General features: G+C 35.0%; 1 pseudogene; it reads right to left on the bottom strand.

Moving 5' to 3' along the window:
- The window catches only part of LOC149566946 (CBL-interacting protein kinase 5-like), a 76462-nt pseudogene extending 71068 nt beyond the window's left edge, over positions 1–5394 (bottom strand).
- Positions 5395–16551: the final 11157 nt, after the last annotated feature.

Raw genomic sequence — 16551 nt, 5'->3', positions numbered from 1 at the left:
AAGAAACAATCATTCAAGGCTCAAGTGAAAGAGAAGTTAAGAACAAATAAGCATAAAGTTAGAAAACCCAAGGAAAATGCAATTTGGACACTCCACTTTGATGGTTCTAGGTGCAAGATGGGAGCTGGTGCAGGTATCAAATTAATCAACCCAAAAGGTAGGTCTTTCTATGCTGCATATCGATTGCAATTTAGATGTACTAACAATGGTGCAGAATATGAGACATTAATATGAGGACTCCTCTTTGCATTGGAGAAAGGAGTCACAGCTCTTAAAATTGAAGGGGATTCCCAATTAGTCATACAAAAAGTAAAATCCATATACTCTTGCAATGACAAAAGATTACTTGCTTACAGAAAAATGGTATGGGACATATTGGATGACTTTGATGCCTTAAACATCAAGTCCATTCCAAGAAGAAAGAATATGGTAGCAGATGCTCTTGCCATGTTAGCTAGTGCATTGCAACCAGTTGAAAAGATTTTCAGTAGAATTGGTTGTTGTTCCATCCATCCCTAATAATATCACAAACTTTCAGGTCTTTCAAGATGATCAACATATACTTGAGTTTATCATGTGTAGTTGTCATTTTGAGGGACAAGAAATTGATGATACACCAAATGATAGACCTAAAGATGATGGACTTGAAGATGAAGATTGAATACTAAATTTAAAGACTAACACAATTCCAAAAGGAATGGTTGAACTTGAATGCATCTTTGATCATGATGAATCAGCACTCAATAGAAGGGAAACCTAAGAAAAGGGAATCAAAGAATGTGACTCATACAATTTGGGTACTGATGAAGAACCAAGAATGGTACATATAGGAAAAGCATGCAGCTCATAGTAAAGGGATGACATGCTCAAATTACTCACCAAGTATAAGGATGTCATTTCCTAGAGCTATGAAGAGCTGAAGACTTATGATCCTAAGATTATCACACATGACATCCTGCTGAAGCCCAATGCTAATCCATTCCAACAAAGAAAAAGACCGATAAATCCTCTCATTGAACCACTAATCATGAAAGAAGTAAAGAAGTTACTAGATTCTAAGATCATATTTCCTAGCTGCCATTCCACATGGGTGGCTAATTTGGTTCCCGTGTGAAAGAAGACAAGAGAGATTTGTCTTTGTGTTGACTTTCATAACTTGAATCTAGCATCTCAAAAGGATAACTATCCTTTACTCTCACTAGATGAGGTATTGCAAATTGTTAATGGCTCAAAAATGATGTCATTCTTGGATGGTTACTTGGGATATAATTAGGTGATGGTTGATGAAGAAGATAGGCTAAAGATGACTTTCACAATGAAGTGGGGAACTTTTTCCTACAAAGGGATGCCCTTTGGACTAATTAATTTAGAAGCTACATTTCAATGTGTGATGGATGAAGCTTTTAAAGGATTGATTAACAGGTGTATAGTTATCTACATGGATGACTTGACTATCTTGTCAAAAGATTGAAGTACCCATATTGCTGATCTAAGGTAGGTATTCAATAGATGTCATAAATATGACATATCTCTCAATCCCAAGAAATGTTCATTTGGCGTTACTAGAGGAAAGCTCCTGGGACATGTTATTTCTGAGGCTAGAATCTCTATTGATCTAGATAGAGTTGGGTCTATTTTGAAGTTAGCACCTCCACACAAGCGAAGGGAATTGAAGTCTTTCTTTGGAAAGATAAACTTTGTGTGAAAATTCATAAGTGGATTTGTAGAGATAGTTCATCCCCTTAATGACTTACTCAAGAAAGGGTCTAAGAAGGAATGGGTGCCTGAGATAAAGAAGTCACTCAAAGGTATCAAGGTTTCCATTTCAATAGCCACTATTTTGGTGAGTCCAGATTACGAGTTACCTTTCAAGATCTATTCCTTTTCTTCCAAACACTCTTATGCTAGGATCTTGACATAAAAAAGAGAGAAGGAAGATGAGAGACCAATTTCTTTTATGAGTTTCCCTTTGAAGAATGTAGATTGAAATATTCAAACCTTGATAAACAATCCTTTGTGTTAATCAAGGTAGTAAAGAAGTTTCATCACTACATACTCAGAAGTAAGGTGTATGCAATTGTTCCTAATCCAGCAGTAAAGACACTTTTAATGTAGAATGAACTTGGTGAAAGGAAAGGAAAGTGGATGGCCATACTTCAAGAATTTGATCTCAAAATTCAATTTATGATATTAGTCAGAGGTCAAGGATTGTCAAAAATTATAGCTGATAACCAAGATGGAGATGAAAAGGACTTCAAGTTTGACGATGAGATAGATAAGGATGATCAAAAAAGGATGGTTGCATTAGAGTTGATATTAACCAATGAGTGGTGACAGATGTGTGGTACCAAGACATTGTTTATTATCTCTTACAAGACCAATGCCCCAAATGGTTCACAACATAGGGGACTTAAGATGAAATGTGAGTCTTACATGTTACTTGATAACAAGTTGTATAAAAGGAACTATGAAGGGATCTATCTGAAATGCTTAGGACATGAAGAAGCAAAGGATGTCTTGGAACATTTCCATGAAAAATATGGCATGGGACATGGTTCAGCAAAAGCAACAACTCACATGATTTTAAGATCAGGTTATTTTTGGCCCTCGATATTCAAGGATACTTTTGAGCATGTGTGTTCTTGCCATATATGTCAAACTAGTGCTAACAAAGAGAGGCACCCAAAAATGCCACTACAACTCGTGTATGAGGTGCACCCTTTCACAATGTGGGGACTGGATTTCATAGGTCCAGTCAATCCCCAATCATCAACTGGACATGCATTCATCCTTACAGCTACGAATTATTGTACACGATGGACGGAGGCGAAAACATTCAAAAATTGTACTGCTAAGGTGGTGACTATATTTCTGGAAGAACACATTATTACCAAATTTGGAATGCCATTCACCCTTGTGTGTGATAATGAGTCCGCATTTGCATCTGCATTCTTGACCCAATGGGTATTTGAAAATGAAGTCATTATCAAGTTCTCTTCAAATTACTACCTGCAAGGAAATGGGGTAGTAGAATCTACAAATAAGAACTTGATCATAGTAATAAAATGATTGTTGAAGGAGAATCCAAGGGATTGGCATACACAACTAAAATACACCATATGGATAGATTGAGTGAGAGTCAAAAATGCCTTGGGGACTTCTCCATATTTGCTTGTTTATGAGCAATAACTAGTGTTCCCACTTAACCTCAAAATTCTCATTTTGAAGTTTATGAGTGAGTATGCTGAAGATGTTGACAAAGTGAAAATTTGATTGATGAATCTTTTAGATATGGATGAAAAATGAACAGTTGCATTGGAGCACATGGCTAAACATTAGGTTGTTGTAAAAAGATGGTTTGACAAGAGGGCTACGATCAAATCATTTAGGATTTTTGACCTTGTTCTACTCTGGGATAAGGCAAAAGAAAAATTGGGTATTCATACCAAGTTTCAACACTTGTGGATAGGCCCTTATCAAATCGTGGAAATTTTGGGAGAAAACACTTTTAGGCTCAGTTCCTTATAGGGGGAATTTTTTCCCTTTCTCGTAAATGGGAAATTTCTAAAGCATTATTTTGAAGCCTAAAAGACAAAAAAAAAAAAAAAATTAGTTAGATTTTATTTTTGCATTTAGCTTAGATTTTCATTCCTACAAGTGTGTTTATTTTTGCAAGTGTGTTTGCTTTCATGTTGCATGTTTTCTTTTAGTGGTGTGTTTGCTTCCTAAGTTGTACTAGTCCTAGGGGGTAAGGTGTACTTGAAATTTTCTTAAAGATTTCACTAACCACTTTTTGGTTTTGATTCCAGAAAGAGGTATTTCTTTGTCAAAACATTTGGACAATTGTGTGTTTTATACCAACCAAGCAATGAATATTTCTTGTGGAAATAGGAGATTTTCAGTTTGGAAATCAGAGGCCTGGACCAACAAATTCTCAACACTTTGAAAATTTAAAGATTTGATTATTTTAGGTGTTGTCAATTTGAAGTTGAAGATGGCAAGAGATGATCCAAACTTCAACTAGTTTGAACAGGAAGGGTCTCCTTGAAAGGATCCTGAGATCGTTGTTCGACATGAGAGTTTCCCAAAAGTTCTAATAGAGGAATATAAGGGATGTTTACAAGAGATCAAATCCAAGAAATGCCATAGATTTTCTAACCATACAGTCTAAGTGTGGTCAGGATATTAAAAAAAAAAAGAGCAAAAAAAAGAGAGAAAAGAGAAAAAGAGGAAAATATGGTGTTAAGTCTGAAGGATTCTAAAGATCTAAATGGCAAAAGATACCTTCTCAAAACCAAGTATCTTGTATGCAAAGTATTGTTCCATCAAAATTAACATTTTGAATGACTTGGAGCAATTATTCAAAAGCCAAAAATTTAAAATAACATGGCATCCCACCAAGAGCCCTCAAACTGATTCTCTCATCTGGTCAAGCAATTGATTGATAAAAGCTTACAAGGAGTTCCTAAATGAATGAGCTAGGAGGAGTGGAAGATTGTTTTGAGTTGTCAGAAAAATTTGATTGACTGCATCCTGGCATGTCAAAAGTAATGAATACACAATGCACATACTAAGTTTGAAGGTTTTGAGTTCTAAGATTTTGATTGGAGAGTCATTCGAAAGACACTCAAGATGTTCAAAGTTTGGTTGGTGTTTGGCACACGTTGGAGGAATGTTTGCTAGTGAAGAAATGCCTTGGTCATTTCTTCCTTTTTTTGGGGCTATTTATTGTGGTATCCACAACATATGCCCCATTCCTCACTAGGAATGGGGACCCCCTACTTTTTTCAACTCCTAAACTCATAGTTCGAGAGTTGGGAGATGAAAATTTGGTTAAAAGTTAGAAATTTAGAGTCAAAATTCAAAGTATACAAAAAAATAAAAAATTGAAAAATCACAAAAAAAAGAAAAGTTAAAAAATGTAAAAAATTAGAAAATGGAAAAATTTGAGATGCAAGTTTCAAAAAAAAAAAAAAATCTCTGCTCACCTTGCGTGCATGTGTTGAGGTGCAGTGCACATTTTGTTTGGTGTGCACAAAGAGGGAGGGGTTATAAAACCATGCCCCCCTCTTTCTTCTTCGTTTTTCCAAGCATTTGGAGGAGGGAGCACTTGAGATAAGCTCCCCCCCTTTCATTTTTTGTACGCAGTGCCCCCTTTAGGCGTGCGCACTACTCCCATAGTGCATTTGCGAGGTGGTGCCACGTATAGCACCCTTTTTGTGGGCGTGCGCGTGATGCACCCATGAAGTGTACCCATAAAAGGATGCCCACACAGTGCCAACATGACGCCCTCCATAGGCATGTGTACACTATGTCCACCTGCATGACACCCTTTGTGAGTGCGTGCACGCTGCGTTTGTCCAACGACTCTTGCATGGTGCCCTCCGCTGGCATGCGCGCTACAATGATGCCCTATGTTATGGAATTTTTTAAAAATTTTTGCAAAATAGATTTTAAAAATAAAATAAAATGAAATTTTAAATTAAAAAAAAAAAAATTAAAAATAAATAAAAAGGGAATAAATTTCAAAAAATAAATAAGTCCCTAAGGGGGACATTTTTTTTTACTTATGCTATCTTAGGACTAATAACATTTTTCTCTTCTCATGATGTACAGGTAACGTGATCAAATGGCATCCACATCTAGAGCAGTAGCCAAGCCCATAGTTTTCAAATTTCAAGGCGTACCCCCAAAGTCAAGGCCACTCGATGATTATGCCAAGATCAAAGATACTGACCTTGGACACATAGACTTGGAAAATTTCCTAAGAGTTTGCAAAAATATGACATAAAGGTCAACCATGATGTTTGCACTATTCTATTCTAAATTGGTGAATGCAACATCACATCTAGGGACTATACAATCAGCTGAATTAATCATGACCTTGTCTTGGCACTTCATTCTTGATGAAAGGGTAGTCAAGAGTGTCACCAGAGAAGTCATGTTGGATATGTGACCTAATAACATCGAGAGGGTCTTCCATCTTCCTAGAGCCGATAGTTCATCCAAATCTCCTATGAAGCAACTGAAAGATGGTACAAGACTCTAACGAATTACTAGATCCCTTGTTCAATGTAGATAAAGTCGATGAAAGACCTATTCTGAATGTAGAGGTTGACAAAGAGGAAGGAGATGACATCAATCATTGAGCAAGACATGTCATTAGAATGACAAAGGATTGGATCAAGAAACCTTTTCCACTTGATCTAATTCCTAATACTGTAATCTTCCATGCACATGCTTTCCCAAAAAGGGGTAAGAGAAGGGAAGTCACAATTCCTATCTTTGCACTCCAATCTCCTCTTAGGCCAGAGATAGTCTACCAGCTTGATCACCTGGTGGGATATTATCATCATCCTAAAAGGAAGGGAAAGAGGAAGAGAACCTCTCCTTAGAGGATTCAAATAGAATAGGTTGTAGAACATGTGTCTTCCTAGTGGCATGAATAGAGCTCACAAGAGTCCCAAGGTATTGGAGCCTCTCAAATCTAGGATGAATCTTAGTTGCCTCCTATTGTGCCAAGCCAACCAGAAGAGGGAGAGATTCCAAAAGCCTTGATTCCTCCTATACAATAAGAACCCCCTTCTCCTTCCATCTCCAAAAAACATAAGAGGATCAAGATTAAGATGAAGAAAAGGCAAAGGATCAACAGAAGGTTAGTACCTAATCTATCTATTCCTGAAACTATTCTGGAGGTAGAAGAAGATGAGGAAGAAAAAAAATCAAAGAGGAGGAGGAACAGGTACCCCTACAAAGAAGAACTCAATTAGCAAAAGCTACAAAGTTAGAAAGAAGAAAGAGTGCCACCAGTACCCCACCATCCACCCAAGTAGAACCATTAGAACTCTTTTCTTCAGAAGATGAAGTGCAGTAATGGGTGAATGAGCAAAGGGAAGGAGGTGAGGATGTTTTCTCCATGATAGATTTTGATTTCATGCTCGTGGGTATATATTTGGTTGGAGATAAGATCAAAGACACACCAAAAAGTGAACTCCAAGAGGAAGACTAGACGTAGATGTCACCAAAAACACAGGTTCTCGATCTCACTCCTCCATCTCCACCATAGATTATAGTGATAGATAAGGGTTCAATAACTCCCCCAACTCCAAGTTCATAAGAAGAACAAGTTCAAAAGGAACCATCCCCACAAGAGAAACTAGAGCTGAGGGCTATTGATGAAGCATCAAAAGAGGGACAAATGGTAGAATATGCACAAAATCCTTCCCAAGATGCTGAGGAGAAAGCTATAGGATCTACGAAGACTAAGGCTATAGAAGGAGAGTCTTCACAACAAGATATGACTCCAAGAAAGAGTGATAAAGGGAAGGAAGTAGTTGAACACAACCCTTCGTCATCAAGAGCCAGATCCATAGGAAAACATATCTTGAGATGGTTTTGAAAGGAGATAATGAGAAGTGCTAAGCCTTAGTTCCATGCTTCAGAGGATGATATTTGTGATATTGTAGAGATCTTCAACAAACCTAAGTCTCCATTACATGATGCAATTCCATTCGTGTTTGTCACTACCATACGAAACCAAGATTTATTTGCGGAAGTGGCTCTCCCTCTTGAAGGTACATATGCATAAGCTATTAGTCTAGAGGATTATGAGGTGAAGGATGTTATGTTGGGAAGGCCTACATGGGATTTAGCCTGATAGATGATGACTATGTGAGTCAAAGAGGTTCTCAAGCACATGGAGCAGGATGAGATTGAACTATGAACTCTTCAAAGGCAAGTTGAGATCCTAAAGGGATATCTAGCCAAAGTTTTTGGTCCTCTTGATCCTGAGTACTGTGAGGATACTCTAAATACCATTCTTAGAGAAGGGGAAGGTGAAAAACTCAATCCATTTTTGAGAGCTTGTCAAGAATGGCGAGAAAGCCTTTAAGATAGAGGTGTTACCATAATCATAGGGAATTTGAAGTTATTGCATGCTACACAAGAGAACATTGATAAGATTGTGGCAATTTTGAGGCAAGAATTCAATATCATGGATGAGGTATAGGTATGGAGCAAGGATTTGTAGACTCTACAAGCCATAAAAGGAAAAAAGTACTGCATTTTGATTGATGTATATACTGGAGAAGAGTTAGACATGATAGATGATTGGATAGAGAAGATAGCGGATGGCAATAAAGTAATGGAAACATTACATGAGGAGATCCATCGGCTCAAGGACCAAGCTTGGGGGTGAATTTTGGAAGCAAAAAAGTTGTAGAGTGATGCATGCTTGGACATATTTGAAGATGAAGAATGAGAGAAGCTATATCCAATTGAGGTAGTAGTAGAGAATTTCAAGAAGACATTAGAGGAAGTATCCAATGATTAAGATATCAGGCAAGCCTTCAGAAAAAAGGAAGCACTATTAGAGTTAGACACCAAACTTGGAGACTTTATAGAGACTCGAATTGAGGTGGACAACTATAGACAGAAGGTCAAGGACAAGTATGAGGCTTTAGATTTTCTAGATGTGGCTAAAATTACTAAGATGATAGAGAAATTCAAGGGAAAACATCCAAACATAGCTTTGGGATGAAGAAGAACAAAAATCAGATGCCAAAATTTCAATTTTGACATTTAGTAAAATTTTGAGATTTTGATCCTATTAAGGTCCACAACTCCCCAGCTTCACATTTTAATATAGGTATGTAGCTCTACATTTTCATATAGGTCCATAGCTCTGCAATTTAGAAAGTGCACTGACATTTAACTGCCAATTCCAAAAATAGCACCTTCCATGCATTAGGGATGCATTCTAATGATAGTTTAACTCCAACACATGCCTAGTGAAGGACCAACTTCTATTTTTGGCACCTCCATGCACTTCCACTTCAACTGAAGGCTTCCTCCTACTTTCTCTCTCATGCTTTCTTTGTTTTTGACATGTAAAGGGCTCATGCATCCAATTAATTAATAAAATATGGATGGAGTCCCTCTAAGCACCAGTTAGATTGTTAGTCTATATATATTGAAAAATCTTCTTGGAATATTTAGGAAAGGCAAGATATTAAGAGGCAGATGGTTGGTGGTGGGGGGGGGGGGGGGGGGTGGGTAAATCAGTATCCTTAAATAATTTTATACTCATACAAGTTTGATTTTCCCTTATGACTTATCAACTTAGTAGACATGCATACTCACAACTTATGAAAGTAAACTTAACTAATCTACTTCATTATAAGCATGTAAACATAAACCATAACATCATAACAAAAAACACAAATTTTGGTTAGGTAGGTTAGGTAGAAACACTTGGTTAGAGGGAAAATTGTAGTGGGGATGACACCCACGAATCCTTTACTACTGTAATAAGAGGTTGCCTTGTTAGGGACACAAATGTTTGCCACTTATGGTGACTTTCTCTATTAGGAGTAATATAACGGGGTCTTCTAGAATCTATCTTTTTGAGGATTTTGCAATACATAAACTCGATTAAGAGATTTATAATAAAACTAATAGGTCTACCCTATTAAAGGGTTTTATCTACTGCATTGGTAAGAAAATAATAGTGAAATTTGATTTGATTGAGTGCAACTTACTTTTCTATCTAGATACCTCTTCTTCCCAATACCTTGTCACCTTCTCTAACTGATGTATCTAATCCTTTTGTTTGAGGTTGCTTGGTACTTTTTTATGCACTAGATTCACCTTTTCAGTCCTCTAGCATATCCCTCTCTCCAACATAATTTCAACAAAAACAACCTGAACAACATTAAGTTATTCTTCTTAGGTCCTTATTTTGGAATCAATTTACCTCTTTGATCCACAACCTAATTAGGGTTTATATAAACTTCTGCAATATGCCACTGGTCAAGACCAACAATCTAGAATCATCATTATTATCTCATTAGCCTTGTTTCATTTCATTAGTTCATATTCTTCCTAGGATCATCATTAATCAAGTATCTCTTCCCAATACATCTTACCAAATATTATTCTTGATCTATGTGAACATATTTTTCTACTTGGTAGAAATAAAATACATAGATTTTTGTACCATTCTAAACTTTTAGGTTCTTCTTGTGTAACTTGGTAAACACTCTGCTCATGCTTAGTAAATGTGTTATCATTCAGTGCCCTCATGACTCAGTTATGCCTATCTACCTTGGTTAAGTATTTTATTGATGTACATATATCTACTCAATATGTATGATGCTTGGCTACACTTGATTCATACTCATACATCTATTCTAACTTGACTTAATCAATATACTATGGCTCGATAAAAACATTCACTGACCAATATCTTTTGTTCCCACTTATTGATCTTTTTCATAGATGACAACAATGAATGTATATAGATGTAACATTACCCCCCTTTGGCATTAGTGGCAAAAAACTCTTCATAATAGATCAAAACTAACTTAGTTAAAATTTTCATAACTCTCCTTGTATATATACTTCCTTTACATCATGTCCTTAGTCTTGGTATAGCATGTGTTTTGCAAAATCCTTTTCAATTTTTTTTTTTGTGTACAACACTTTGACATTTTTCAATCCTTATATCTTTTGACATAAATTATACTGCCATTATCAAAATACATATATAACCTTCTTGTACATATCATTTCCCCTTTATATACACATATAATCATATCCTCCCTTTTTTAACACTTATGCCAAAAAGATAAACTCAAAACTTCAAAATTTATTCATAAAGTGTAGACACAATTTGTCAAGGATTGGTTGTGTGTCTTCATTAAAGTAGCCATGGCAGAGTCCTAATTAGTTTTCAATATTTTCAATATCCACTTCTCCATTCTCACCTTTCTTGCAAGATCTAACATGTGATCAACAATTGATAGACTAGGTGAAACTATTAGATCCTTAGCCTTCTTAATATGTCTTTGCATAACTTCAAGATGAGGTAATAAAAAAGCTTGGATTTCATTTATTTTGGTCCTTATCTTGGCTTCTTCCACTAGTAATTCATGCTAAACCCTTGTATAAAATTTCACTTGAGAGTACTAAACAACACAGGAACTTTGGTTAGTTGTTAATCCATCTGCACTAGACTTCATATCCTCACCAATTTTCTGTAGTTTCTCTTTAATCTCTTGGGTGAGATGAGGAATATCATACAACTTTTTAAATAATGAAATTAAATTTTGTACAAGGGGCTCTCCCTTGATAACCATAGTGGAAAGTTACACTTGAATACGTGCAATAGTCTATGCAACCTTCTCCATCACTTTGTTCTCAAACTTCTTTTCAGATCATTCCATCAATTTTTCCTATGCATGTACATTAGGTTCATTAATTTTATCAACTAACAATACTAGTTATTCTAGGATGGTGGATTTCTCATCCAAAGTGGTATCAGGAATGACTTTTAGTAAGATGTCCTTAACATCAAATACAATCTATTTGTGCTTCATCTCTTTCCTTAGTTGATCACACTCTTCCTTCCTAGTGTATAATTCTCCATATTCCTTTAAAGCATTGAGATCTAAAGTATGGGGGTTCAAATCTGGTATGATAATAACTCCATCACATATTATAGGAATAGTCTTCATCGATATATTCTTCTTCTTCTTCTTCTATTTCTTGTCTTTTGATGTAGTAGTGTTTGTGCTCGATGATATCTTGGGTGGAATTAGAGCCTTCTTCTCTTGGTTTGTCTTTTTAGGCTCATCATTTTTCTTTTTCTCTCCTTCTTTATTTCCTTGATCTAGGGATGACTCTAAATATTTTAAATTTGTGTCACATGAGGTTAAACCTAAGGTTATTTTTGTTTGTCCTTTCCTTGTTCACCTTGTAAAATTTGCTTGGGCTAAGCTTGATTTCCTTTCTCCTTCAATCCCTCTCTCACAAGTCCTTGAGCTTGTGGGTTATTTCTAGTAGTGAATCATTTGATGTGTTGTTATTTGTATCTCCACTAGTTTGTTGCTTGGTACCCTTATCTCCTTCTAGAGTAGTTTGAACTTGGTTCTCAGTTTGTTATGTGTATGTGTTCATAGGCACATTAGTAACAGAATAATTGAAAGAATCATTAGGATTATTATTTACAATGGGTGGCTCAATTTGTGATGTAGGTTTGTATGCCTTGATTTATTTGACTATTGGTGCATAGGATAATATATTCATATGTACTAACTCAATGAGTGTGTGATCTTAAATATTAAGCTTAGTTTCTGTCATCATATCTTAGCCTTTATTCAATCCATCTTCTATATCTTCACTAGTAAGATCTTTAATATTAACATTGTCAACTATGTCCTTCACCATATTATGCACACCATCCACAACATCTTGAATAGAAAAAATTTCAAACTTGTAATCTTTATTATCTTGTTCAATATATCATGTATGCTTGGTGTCTTCAACTTGTATAGCATCCTAAGATCCTTTGATCTTAAAGATTTTTCTCCATGTCTTCAAACCTTCCACATAAACTTCTCTCGATCTGCCAATTAAATTTGCAATGTTCTTTGATTTTGCAGAAATATCTTTTGACATTTCTTCATTACCTCAATCATTTATAGGCCATTTAAGTATGGCATAAAAAGTACTAGGGAAAACTTCCTTAATTGGCACTCATTATAAAGTGCATACCATCATCTTGTAATGATCTTGCCATACAAATCCTCAAGGATCATATTTTGTATCTCAATAGGTACATACTTAAAACTATACATCATATCAATTAAAGAATCTTCAATCTTTAGCTTATCATCATCATTCAAATTATGATACTTAATATGGATAAATGCATAAAAATTTCTAGTATCTCTTAATGACTCTACAACATCATCAACAGTTTCAAATCTTTTGCTTCTATGTACTCTAAACTGGTTAATATCATTAGATCATGTTTTATCACTATCATCTTCCACAATTAACTTTCTTCTTCTTCTCTTAGTTTGTTGACTTGAGGATGTATGTATATCCTTCCTCTTCTAATATATTTTCACTTGTTATTGGGAATATTTTATTATCCTTTCAACTCCTTTCTTCATAGGAGGGGTGGCAAGAGTGGCAACTTGAGTCCTAGAGTGTGTAGTCTTTGGACTTTAAGGTGTGGCAAATTGTTTTCTCTTCCTCTTCTTATCCTTTGGTATAACTACTTCAAGTTCTTTTCCTATAACTTCTTCTTCTCCAACATCTTCTCCTTTACCCTAAATAAGCATTAATACCAACTTCTCCTTGCCTTCACCAAGTGCTCCCCCATATTATCTATTATCATCTTGGTTTTCTTCTCAATTCTTGGAGCTGCAATATTAGGTTTGATTCTTTGTTTTGCTTGTTCATAAGTACTAAAGGGATGAGGTGTCATGCTTAATAGTTTAGTCAATAAAACTTTTATAACTTTTGTTTCTCAATCAATATCAATCTCATAGTCCATGGGCTCTAACCATGGAACTCTTGGGTCAACAACTTGTATGAATGCATTATTAGTATCAACAAGAAAACAAATGTGATCTCTACCTTTCTCAACTAATTGTGGACGCATCCTAAACCTCTAATGCATTCTTTTTTTAAACTTGTTAAAATATCTAGACATTACACTTTCAAAAATTTCTCCCAAACTCTAGATATATCTCTTAATTTGATAAATGAAATGCTTATTCACATCCCCGTTAACATTACCAATGGTATGGAAATAGTTCTACAAATAGAAGAACATACATACCAAAATAGAACCATATTTACAAGCATTTGTCTTTACTACCTAACTAGTTTTCATATTCTCTTTAAATTGTTTAAGCATCAACTTGACAAGATCTAACTTCAAATGCTTCTTCACAATCTTATATGCTAAATCTACAAAACTGCAAGGTACATTATTTAGTAGGCTATAATGGTATATCTTGGGTGTAACTTTATATGTGCCAAACTGTATCTCATGATCAATTGTCATTTCAACTTTCAAGCCTCTTCCATCCTATACAACACTGTGGTGGTCTTCAATTTCTTTTCTTGATGGGGCCCCAATTTATTTGGCCTTCTTAGTAATTGGATACCCTATCACCATGTGGATAGCATATTTTGTTATTTTCTCAGACTCATCAAGCCACATTTTTGAATTGTGCACTCTATTCGGTACAATGTGAATCCATTCAATTTTGAATACTTTGGGAAAATTTAGAATGTGTGTCAAATCCTTGGTTTTAAAATGCTTATGTTCATCTTTGAGTTGCAAATTTTCACACAATTGGTTGTCTGTTTGTTGCAATTGAAAGTCACCCACTTGTACAATTTTTTAATGCATGAAAGCATAGATATCATAGACCAAAAAAAACCTTGGGGGTATTGAAGACAATGCTATAGATTCATTGATTTAAGTTTTAACTTCAGGATGTAGTGTAATACCAACCTAGCGACATGATTTGATATTTATTATGAGATACTAGATTTGTGTTTATGTTAGCAAAGGAGATAAGATAATTTACATGTTTAGAGATGCATCTCTTATGAAATAATATATGTGCTTCCATGTGTATATTTTTCTTTTGTAGATCTCTAACCCTACTAACCCATCTAGTATTTGTGTTACTACGATATATCATGTATAGACATGCACATTTACTTTTTGGTGATGTAGGCACGTACAAGAACAGGTATAAAAACTTCTATAGTATTTATTGTTCTAGGGATGGACCCATGATCCATGTAGACACCTTGAGTCTAGGATTCCTTATAAGGAAGTTAGTTATCCATAGTGGGATCCTGTGGTTTTTTCATTTTTTTTTTTGGTTTATGGATAGTAAATTTTTTATTTTTATTGAATTTTAGTTGTGCCTCTAAATATTTATGTTTACTTGAGTATATATGGGTGAACATATATATGCCTAAGTGCACACACACACACACACACACACACACACACACACACACACACACACACACACACACACACACACACACACACACACACACACACACACACACACACACACACACACACACACACACACATTTGTCTTATGTACATTACTTTTGAATGTGATTTCTTGTATAAATTAAATTGAAAATTGATTAATAAAGTAAAACAAATAAAGAGGTAAAAGTATATTAACAGATTTGAACCTTGAACCTACTACTATCTTAAATTCACCTCAACTAACTCACTTACACAATTCTTCAACGAGTCCCCTTAAAGAATCAAATCTTGACCTTGATACTTTAAAAGGATCTAAATTAGACTAAGTATGAAAAATTTTTACAAGGACTTGAACCCTTGACCCTTGATATGAGATGACAAGAACTTGACCAATACACTATTAGGCATCTTTGGAAGTACAACTCTTGATCATTTTGATAGCTTACAATTAACGAGGATATTAAAACTTTTCCAAAATAGATGATTAATTTTATTTAATTAATATTTGAAGCCTTAGTTAGGATCACTAGTTGCAATTGACACAACCACTACAACCATTTGGCACCTTATAAATAAGGATTTTCCTGGCAATTAAATGTCAAGGAGAAAAGAGGCCAAAACTTTAGTAAAATTTTTGATATATAAATATTTATATTTATACATCTGCAACTGGGAAGTACAGGGAGTCAAGAGAAAAGAAGTAAGGATTAGGCCTACTAGAAAACTTGAAGGATCAAGGGGCTTAAGGATCATGCCATCAACAACTCCATTTACATCTCACCTTGAGAAATAAGTAGGTTTTGACCACTTCTCCTACTATAAAACTTGAAGGATCAAGGGGCTTAAGGATCATGCCATCAACAACTCCATTTACAACTCACCTTCAGAAATAAGTAGGTTTTGACCACTTCTCCCATGTTTAATTTGATGCACAAGAAATTTTTTATTTTTTATTTTTTATTTTTATTTTTGAGAGAGAGAGAGAGAGAGAGAGAGATAGTTTTTTTTTAATCTCTACATATAAATCTTTTTTATTGTGGAAGAATTTGGGTATTGTATGCATTTCATATGTTTCTTTTAAAATAGGGTCATTAGATCTGAAGTTTTCTAGGGATTGAATCCCCTGAATGGGAAGTATGCTTGGGTCTTGGCCTAGAAGTTCAACCTAGTTGATGTCACATATCCCTAATGTGCTCAAAAATTATGGAATTTATTCCATAGCATCCCATTTTATATTTTTATGTGTTTTCTGGACCAAATGCGCAATTATACTTAACCAATATACAACACTGCATGCTTTTTGCTATCTGTCCTATGATAGTATGTTCTTATCAAATGTGTCATTATGTAAAATAAATGCAAACTTCTATTAAATGTATGCACTAAAATAATAAATGCGTCACCCTGTTAAACATATGCATAGTTATGCTTAACCTAAGTGCTGCCAAAACAAATTAAGCTTTTTTCTGTTATACTAATGCATTGCTCTGTAAGATGGATGTGTCGATATGGAACATGCATGGCTATAATGAAAAAAATGCACTTCTCTGTTCAATAAATGCATTTTTTTGCAAAATCACAATTTTAGTGAACATATGCACATAAGTAAGAAACATATGAGCACTTTTATATTTTTTGAACAATTTTCTTAATGTCTTCTAAAGTTTTTGACTAACTAATTTGTTGAGTTTATCCTTCACTATTCTGTGATTTGGTAGAGGCACACT

This window comes from Cupressus sempervirens, chromosome 3 (genome assembly GCF_028749045.1).
Source record: "Cupressus sempervirens isolate cs-2001-9-10 chromosome 3, ASM2874904v1, whole genome shotgun sequence".
NCBI classification, from domain to species: Eukaryota; Viridiplantae; Streptophyta; class Pinopsida; order Cupressales; family Cupressaceae; genus Cupressus; species Cupressus sempervirens.
The sequence above is the reverse complement of the archived record's forward strand: the minus strand, read 5'-3'. Positions and strand labels throughout refer to the sequence as shown.